At 35.1% G+C, this 10,519-nt stretch overlaps 1 long non-coding RNA gene across 1 annotated transcript; it reads left to right on the top strand.

Annotated features, from left to right (window-relative positions):
- The first annotated feature begins 399 nt into the window (after positions 1-399).
- LOC108734695 lies at positions 400-7,200 on the top strand. Its single transcript, XR_001937422.1, has 3 exons — positions 400-681; positions 781-969; positions 7,081-7,200. It is a non-coding gene; the product is annotated as an uncharacterized LOC108734695 (long non-coding RNA).
- Positions 7,201-10,519: the final 3,319 nt, after the last annotated feature.

The raw sequence follows: 10,519 nt of genomic DNA, 5'->3' as shown, positions 1-10,519 counted from the left end.
ATATTTATTAGAAATTAGTTGTGTTCTGCTTAAAAAAACATAATTATTTCATCTATGTTATGAAAAATTTACAGTTGGTATACCTGTCAGTTTTCTATTTTAAGCGTTGTATCTGTAGAAAATGCTTCAGTATGTGATTATCGTTTGTGGGGGTAGGTGTACGCTCTCGACATAAATTTTATATTAATTTTATCAACCAACCTCAAAGTTTATTTCTTTACAATGGAGTTGATTTGTGTACCTACCCAATGTTGTGTGCAACGAGATTCTGTTTATTAATTTGCCTAAACATATTCAATGGACTTCGAGTTCACATACATCTGACCAAGAAATGATGATCTGAACATACAATTTGAATCCTCAATTCACTGTGTTTGTCTATAGAACGAAGGCATTGACACATAGAAGTGACAGATATCTATTGAATCGAATGCACTGGATGCATTTTAATTTTCTCAATTTATAAGTGTAATCCGCTTAAGTTTTTAATTAATATGAAGTGTTACATAAGAGAATAATGTTGGACACATACTTGTGGATATTATTTTTTAATTATCAAGAATCTTCAAGAATTTTATTGTTTTTCATCATGGGTTACTAAACCACGCCATGTTAACCTATACAATGTGTTGATCGACCAAATAGTTCTGATTGTTTAAAAAAATTAGGAGTTTAAATGAGGTAAGCATCATCTTAATTTAGTTAATCTTGAAATATAGCTCTATTTTTTGTATATTTAGCATCAATTCGTATTATAATTTATTTTTTTTTTTGTTTCAGAAATTCTTGCTGTGCCTACTTATAATCAGTATTCCTGTGTCCGAAGAAGTGAAGCACAGGATATTAAATCTAATAAATGAAAAATAAATGAAAAAGTTGTTCTGACACAAATATTGCATGTTCGATTATCTTGGTTGCTTTGGTAGTGATTGTACCTGTATCATGCACGATTTGGCAATGATTTTTACAGTAAGTTTTTAGATTTTGAGTATTGTGTAGTAGAATATATTGGTAATATATGTAATTTGCATGAAGTATTGGTCGTATCCTGTTTTTCTGATAATGACATCGAGCTAATATTTGGATATTTTTCTGGGATTTCATTGATTTACAATAATTATCAATACAAAGATGTTGATTGCATTGTAGTTGTGTTTAGAGACAGGTCTTGAAATATTTTGCTTGATTCAGATTCTGATTCAACTTCTAAATCAGAATTGTGGTGCTCGTATTACTAAAGTTGTATAACTTGAGTAGATCGTTTTACTTTTTTTGCATTTATGATAAGTTGGCATTCATTTTTTAATAACATTTGTAAATTCATACCCCTACATTATATACAGTATCTATAATACAAAAGTAAAACTAAGGTTTTTCCATTAGTGCATGATTTAATGGTTGTAGAGGTTAGGTGGTAAATTACTTCAAAGTGGCTTCCAGTAGCTGCTGTTGCAGTATTATTTTGAGTTTTGAGTGTGGTAAAACACTACCATATTTCACAATTAGGTACATATAAATTGCTTATTTAAATACAACTTGGTGCATTCGTATAATTAATTGAGGGGGACTATAATTGTGTTTCCTTCGTAAAGCTCCTAATTTAATGTATCATTGATGGGTTTGGTAATCTATTGGGATGTGCTTAACGAAATTATTATTCCTTATTCGTTGTGTAGATATTGCTTTTTTGATGTTCATTAAATTTTAACTTTGTTTTCAAAATTCTCAAACATTTTTTGTTGATTACTTATTCACTAGTTTGGGGTCGTCTATACAAGGTAGTCTATTAAGCGCACGTTGCTCTCTAGCGGTCTTGCCGTAGAAATTGGAAAAAAATGTTTCCAATAAAAAATGTCCCTGGTCAAATTATCCATTTGCAGAAATTAATTTCAGAGTTGGCCGAGTTCCGGATATACCGGAAGTATACATCAGCTGTCTTATTTTAAATGAAACACTGTATATTATTACACTTTTGAATTCAGTATCGATTTTAATGTCCAGTTGCTAAGCATAGTTTTACCCTGCGCGGTATATTTTAGGAGTTATTGAGTAATTTCTAGAAAATTTGACGTTTGTAGTACCTTACAAAAATTTTAATATCTCGACAATTATACTCGATAAAAAGATGCGGCTGCTACTGTTGAAAAGAGCATGAAACGTACTTGACTTTCCATCTAAAAATTTCTTTTACAGCACATTAAATTATTACAGTAGTAATGTTCAAATTTTAAATGTTTCAAACATCAATAACCCTTTTTTTTCCAAATGGGAGGCTATGTTCATTTTGACATCGTTGGATGCAAAATTAAATTTTCTTTCGATTTTGTTAAGGCATATTAGGATCTACGCTTGACGGTTTTCAAATTAATTGCGATTTGTTAATTATTCTGTAATGTGCAGAGAAAAAGGATAGAACTAGGCGGCATGGGTCTATAGCCGAAAATACATTCTGTCGTGTTTATTCGAATTATTGATAAAATTACTTAAACACAACACAATACAAACAATGTCATAAAAGATTGCCGTGACTTCACGAGCAGAATTTTCTCAAAATAGTTTATTGCCGTAGTAAATAAAACTTCGATATAAANTTAATTGTATGTGTTGTGTTGAGTTTAAGTAAGTTTATCAATAATTCGAGTAAACATGACAGAATGTATTTTCGGCTATAGACTCATGCCGCCTAGTTTTATCCGTTTTCTCTGCACAATAATTCTCTACAGAATAATTAACAAATAGCAATTATTTTAAAAACCGTCAAGCATAGACCCTAATATGGCTTAATAAAATCGAAAGAAAATTTAATTTTACATCCAACGATGTCGAAATGAACATAGCTTCCCATTTGGAAAGAAAATAGTTATTGATGTTTGAAACATTTAAAATTTGAACATTACTACTGCAATGATTTAATGTGCTTTAAAAGAAATTGTTATATAGAAAGCCAAGTGCGTTTTATGCTCTTTTCAACAGCGGCAGCCGTATCTTTTTATTGAGTATAATTGCCGAGATATTAAAATTTTTGTAAGGTACTATAAACGTCAAATTTTCTAGAAATTACTCAATAATTCCAAAGAGATACCGCGCAGGCAAAGACTATGCTTAACAATCTGGACATTAAAATCGATGTTGAATTCAAAATATACTAATATACAGAGTGTTTCTTTTAAAATAAGGCAGCTGATGTATACTTCCGGTATATCCGGAAGTCCGCCAACTCTGAAATTAATTTCTGCAAATGGATGATTTGACCAGGGACATTTTTTATTGGAAACATTTTTTCCAGTTTCAACGGCGACACCCCTGGAGAGCAAGGCGCGCTTAATGGACTACCCTGTATAATAAGAAAAAAATTTAATCTTTTTGGACCGCTTCGCCACACTTTCAGCGACCCCTTTAGTAAACATTACGTTTAAAACCTAATTCACACCCCCCACCACAAATGATTATTTGTGATTCAAAATAGCAGTGAGAATGACTACTATCTTAATGACGAAATGTAAGAACTGTTATGTAAAAAAAACATTAAAATAAAATTGATGAACTGCTAAAGTCACATTTCCTTAGACCCCCTCGCCCCCCTTGTCATAACTCGTTACGCTAAGAAATACCCCGCCACCCTCCTTATTTGCGAACGTATCGTATGAACGATCCCTTTTTGATAAATTTATTTTAACTAAGGCTCACCCTCGCCCGCTATTTTGGATTCATTAGATGGGAAAAACTGTAGCTTACAATTCAGAGACTAGAATGAATTATTGAAAAAGTTCAGATTTTTCCCAAATGAATTAGCAGTTTATCGTGAAGCCATGAAAAAAGTGAATCGTACTCTGATTAAAGATGGACATAGTTAAGTGTATAATATAAAAATGTATTGTACCAACTATAACCCCACGACATCGCCTTCGGTTTTAATAAATGTTGTCATTTAGTTTGTGCATATAGTTGCAAGAATTGTAAAATACTTCGGGACAACCAATATCGGTGGGATTTACATTGACGTAAGCTGTGAAAAAGTTATAGGTATGTTCCTCACAACGGATTAAAGTTATTGTGACTTTGTGAATAGTGTTTAGAAGCCAGTATTTCAAAAGTTAATGTTCCTGTGAAGTGTTATGATTGACTTAACGTTGGTAAAGATTTTTTTGTGATTGAAAAATTTTTACTCCCATTTTAACAGTTTATTTGTCGGATGCGTCATGCCCCATTTTGGCACTGTTTACCGGTTTCTGTAATAGTACGGTGTCAGAAACAGTCTGTTTACACCAATTAAACCGTGTCAGTGGTAAAATACAAATGCATTAGGCGTGCACTGCAACAGTAATGAATCTTGGCATTCTTCTCGCGCCTCTGGCAACCGATGGTGGCGTCGTTGCTGTCTGTTTTTCCTTGTGAAGCAACCAGGATAGTATACCATTCGTCGAGGCAATTTTTATATATCTCTCTTCGAGACAATTTCACGGAAAGACGCTTTGCGAGCAGGCGAATAGCTACACGAGCTATTTGAGGATGTCGAGCTGATAGATTTAGACAGTAACAGGTGTTGCGCTTCGTCATTGCACCAGTCTGGTCGACTATTTCATTACAGTGGTTCTAAATTTTCACCAGAAGATCTACAAGATACCGATCGCTTCGTTAAAAGGTCAATTGACATTTATTCTGAATTAGCTGACGACAACTCGCCTAGCTTGTTCCTCGCTTATTCAAAACGAGTGTTTGGTGATTGATTCGCAAATCTAAACAAAAACCAAACTGAGCCAGGAGTCAGTCCTACGACTTGCAGTTGATGTTCCTCGGAACATTTGAGATTCTTCCGGTCCAGTTCACTTTAGAATATTCTACAGGGGGCAATCCTAAACATTGGAGAACATTATTGCTGGGGATCACGCTAGATACAAAGGAACATGCTAGTTTTTAATAGATTCCTACTTAGTCTAGACGGGTGTTTAATGGCCGGTAGTCGACCTACAAAGCCACATGCCTACAAAAGTGGAGTATTTTCGAACATTATACGAGATGCCAAACATTTTTTAGAACACTGGGTGAAATTTGAAAATGCTCTTGAAGGAAAACTTTCAACCACCACTTTATCACACCACCGCAGCTACTGACATATGGTGCCACCATACTGCACTGCGGGAGACTTGAGGCTACTACCACATATACCAGTGGTCTGCCCTGGTATTTAGGCATTTTAGTATTGTTTGTCTTGATCTACATGATGTGAAAGCAATAATTATTACATTTTTTATCATGCAACAGCTGTGAATATCGAATTCATACATATTTAACTTTTTCATCCTCATGAAAAGTGAGCGTTAACATTTACTCTTGTATAATGACAGTATCTGTCGATTCATTTACCTTGGGCTCATTGAGGATAGACGGGAGTTTATTTATGCTTGGCGAGATGAAAAGGTCTAAGTTTTATTCTACGCTTAATTTATGTGTAATTGGTCAAGATGTATGCGCATACATCTTCTGTTTAAGTAATATTGTTTAATTCGGTTTTCCGGTATGCAGCAAAAAGCAATAAACTTAGTTTAAGAAACATTGCTGTTCAAATGAACCAAAGAAGTTCATCTGCTTACTCTTAATGATCAGAAGAAAGTAAAAGAAATTACTCTAAAAGAAGACAATTGAGAGTATGGACTACTTGAAGTTGAATACTCTTTACTTATGCTTTCGAAAAGAGAAGAGCAAGTAGATACATTTTTGTGCTCGCTCGGTCTTGGGTCTTGTTTACTGTCGGCTTTATGATTAGAAGAAATGAGAACTTAACATATTAAAGTTTTTGCGTATCGTTCCTTAATATTCAAGATTGCAGGAACTGGCGACCAAAGTTTTCAGTGTATGCTAATTGTGTAATCCGTTGAGTTAGTATTTGGTATTCCACCTGAGTTTTTTATTGAACGGCTCATATATGGTGTCTGTTGACTGGGAAGACAGATTACATGTAGTTACTTTTTATACAGTATTACAGCTTCTACTTGGTGAAGTGACGGCCAGGCAATTTACTCGAACAAATCGTGTGTACTGTTCGTAGCCTTCCGCGCGGCGCGGTGTAAATTGCTTCGTGTCGACCCGCCATCAAGCAAGTCTTGCGTAAATTGCCTGGCACAAGCTCATTGTGGCGTAGCCCCTGCCTTTACCGGCGCCGCTGCCGCCGTCTTTCTCTGTTATCGCTGGTGTGCTTGCTCGGCTTCTCAAATCCTTTTTTACGACAGCGTCGCCGTAAAGCCGTCCGTAAACCTAACAATTTATTCCCGAGGCCCTCGTAAAAGTCGCCTTAAACTCTCCAGAAATTATTTATGAAAACCTTAGCCTGGCTGATTTACGACCGCTTTCCGCCCGGTTCCGCGGGTGAAACGAACATAGTGCGTCACCTGGTTAGTTTAGCGGGCAAGTTGGTTTTAACTTCCTGCTTGTTATCTAGAAAATAGAACCTACCGTGTTTACTTATCCATGTGTAGTAGTAGCAGCAGTACTAATAGCAATAATTCATTTTATAAGATTATTTATCCATTAGCTCATAAATAAGACAGAAGGAAGAAATTATGATCTTTTAGTGTCAGCTGGATGAATAGAATGTAGTTGGGTTCCAGAAATAAATATTTAATGATAAAATTGGTTTTATTTAACCTTTACTTTATTATAATTTTTACGTTTAGTCGGAAACCTCTTCATCATCATCATCATAATCAGAAGGTCGTCAGTCCTAAAACTGGTTGGACACGTACCTTCACTCTTTCCTATCCTGACCTAAACTTACTTCCCATTTCCCTAAAACTAGAACAACCCACATCCTTAACTGTTTGCGAGCAGTAATCTAAAATCTAGGTCTACCTCTACCCCTCCTAACTCTTTTTTCTGCCTCTAATATGTCTCTGACTAGACCTTCATGCCTATTAACGAACATTTAATAAATTAGAGCAGAAGTAAAAATATCCCTGCTATCTTAAAAAATAACATAAATGAAAAAAATTTAATACATGTCATTTAATTTATCGGGTGGTAATCTACCATAATATTGTAATCCATCATAATATCCATTCCTTACCGTGTTTTCTTTTGTTTCAGATCCACCTGGGATTGTTATGTAAGCCGTCAAGGAGCGACGATCTTTTATAATAATTTTGTAGACGGCTGCATCGCGGTCAAAGTGAAAGCAGCTGCCACTTGCTGTATTAATTTTGCAATTTACCATTCTATGTTGTTCTGCTCTTCATCATTTTGCTTTAATATTTCTCATATACTTGTGAGTCAAGATGTACCGAACGCTAAACGAAAACTATGTCATTCACATCGTTGAATGAGCCAATTCGTTTATGTGGTGTTGGTATCTCTTTATTAGATGGAACTAGGATATCACTATATATTTCTGGTTTTTCTCCTTTTCCTTAATATAAATGTTTCTTGTTGGAAATGGGGCATTAAAAGCATCTAGGACGTGCCAAGCGCTAAACGAAAACTATGTCATTCGCATCGTTGAATGAGCCAATTCGTTTATGTGGTGTTGGTACCTTCTTTTCTGCCTGAAATAGGGTATAACTAAATTCTGTTTATGTCCTGACCTTTCTACACTTCTTAACATAGATTATTCTTGTTTGACAATGGGGCATTAAAAGCATCTAGGACGTGCCAAGCACTAAACGAAAACTATGTCATTCACATCGTTGAATGAGCCAATTCGTTTATTGCAGTATTGACATCTCCTTTTCTGACAAAAACAGTTTACTACCAGATTCAGTTTTTATTTCTGACTTTTTTCTTTTTTGTAATATACATTGCTTTTTATTGGAAAACGGGGCATTAAGGATATATACAACGTATACTGAACGCAAAAGGATAGTTTATATTTCTGATTTTGTCGTTTTTCTGTATGTGGGTTTTGTTGGAAAATGGAGCTTCAGAGACAGAAGAGAAGTACTCCGCGCTAAAGGAATGCTGCGTTGTTTATATTTATAGTTTTTCTTTGCATGTTTCTTTTTTTGTTTTGGAAAATGGGGCTTTATAGAGAGATATGTGACGTAACGGGTGCTAAACGAAAACTTATTATTTTTACTGAATTATGAATTATGAGTATACCGTAGAAATTAAAAGGTACTCGAATGAATAGGTAAACAGAAGACTCTACAGAAACATGAAAACAGAAATTTCTGTCATTCGCAACTTCGACTGAAAAAAATTGTTGTTCCTTTTATAGGGACGTTTACTAATTGCCTTTCGCACAACATTCAATTTGGTCCTTGTTTGTCCGCAAAGTCTTTCGCTCTCCATGTATACATACGTCCTCATTAAGCAGCAAACCTGACTTAGGTCCATTCAGAAAAGTTTGTTCGAAACCATAATTATGATACTGATACCGAACTACTGGTGTTGATGCGTCAAAGTAATCTATACTTGAGCAAACCATCAAGCTATAAGTCCTGCATATCCTCTTATATTGGATACTGTTGTTCATTAATTTTATTTTGTCCTTTATTCTTATCTTAAATTACCATTTTTATCCTTGTTATTGCTTGTGGCACAACAATTCTAATTACATTCCACTCTAACGCTTTCAATATATTTTCCGGCTTTGATTATCCCAAGGGCGGTAAATTTTAGTTTAGATCATAATCCACTAAAATAATTTCTCTGCCTTGCATTATCATCCACATTTCTTTTTATTCCAAGGGCAAGGAAGACATTTGGTAATTGTCTTATCATATAACTTTCAGTTTGATTCTATTGAATATACACTGTCTTATGACTTTTTCATTCGTTTCTCTTCACGCATAATTCTCATGGTAAGGCTCTCAAAATTTTCTTACCATGCATTCCCAAATTCATAAAATTTATTTTTCTTGCGAGCTCTGTACTTCATAGTTATAGTTCTATAGTTCTCGATGGGATGTGCCGATAATTCTGCATTTTTAATAATGAAATCAAAAAATCAAATTTTGGACTGCTAACTTCATGCCACGTCCTTTATTCAAAACAGAGAGTTAGATGCCTAATGAAGATAAAAAGTAATGAATTCTATAGTTGCTAATGGTTTTTATACGAGAAATTGCTAAAAATTTGAACATTTTGAAAAAATTCGTTTTCAAGCTTTAACCGAAGTTCTGGGCAGTCCCTAAGGAAATGTTTCGAAATGTCATCTTGCATTTTCGCTAGAACTCGATTGCTTACAAGTTAGTTGAAAAATATGGTAGCTAAAGATTAACTGAACAGTTTGTAACTTTAAAATATGTTGCTGAATTTAAGCCAAGCGCCAGTGTCTGTAATAGTACCTCAGGTTGTATATTTGTTACCCCAAAAGCTATATTTCTTCTCTATAACTCTGGGGTGTTGGTAATTTTCTTGACCCAAAACGGTACATTTAACAATCCGTAAGACTACAAAACGTAAACTTGCACGAATCGCCAGTTTTACTGTTGTTCTAATTAGACTCATCCTCGACTGAGTATTTGACACACTTTGAACTGTTTTTCCACCACAGAACTCCGCAGTGCTGCAATTTTGCGTTCCAAAAGAGGAATTCAGCGAGTTACAATCCTAAAAATCAGCGTTACGTAGGAATCGCGAGTTTCTACCGCAGTTCTGATTAAAACTATCCATACGAGAGTATTTTACACCGTCAGAACTTTGTCCATCCTAGAACTCTGGGGAGCTAACTATTTCTCGAAGGATAACGGGATATAAGATGAGTTACATGTCTAAAAATCACTTCGTCTGCGAATTGAGAGTTTTTACCGTTGTTCTGGCTAGAACTGCTATAAAAACTTGGAATTTGCACTAGACGTTGATTTTTTAGGCTTGAAGCTCTCCAAATATCCCGCTTTCTGTTTGAGAATGGCTAGTAACCCATATTTCTGGGGCGGAAAAACGGTTCCGGATGTGTAAGATGCTCAGTTGGAGATAGTTTTACTCGGAGCTGCTGTAAAAACTTGCGATTACCACGAGTTTGCGTTTCAAAGGCTTGTAACTCACTGAATATCCTGTTTTGGGTTGAAAAATGGTTATAACTATAGAGTTATGGGATGGAAAAACAGTTCCAAGTGTATCAAGTACCTAGTTGGGGATAGGTCTGGCCAAAATTGCAGTAAAAACTGGCGATTCGTAAGAATTTGCGTTTTGTAAGTTTATGACTCCTTGAATATCCCGGTTTGGGTCAAAAAATAGCCAGCCTCCCGGAGTTTTGGGGCGAAAGAATAGCTTCTGGGTTAAAAAATACAACTTGAGGTGCTTTTGCTCAGAACTATTTCAAGTACCTACTTGCGCTTATTGTAAATTCGTCGCAAACATATTTTGAAGTCGCAAAATCGTTGACCAATCTATGTTGATCCTATTTTTCAGTTAATTTCCAAACAATCGGGTTCTCGTGACAATGCAAGAGGACTTTTCGATTTAACTCGTTAGTGAGTGTTCACAACTTCGGTAGAGACTTGAAAAAGAAGTTTTCCAAAATCTTCAAATTTGACGTAATTTTTTGCAAAAATCATCAGGCACTCTGGAACCCTTTGTTTCTTAT

Source organism: Agrilus planipennis, unplaced genomic scaffold, assembly GCF_000699045.2.
Source record: "Agrilus planipennis isolate EAB-ADULT unplaced genomic scaffold, Apla_2.0 scaffold66, whole genome shotgun sequence".
NCBI classification, from domain to species: domain Eukaryota; kingdom Metazoa; phylum Arthropoda; class Insecta; order Coleoptera; family Buprestidae; genus Agrilus; species Agrilus planipennis.
This window is presented reverse-complemented; position numbering and strand designations above follow the sequence as displayed.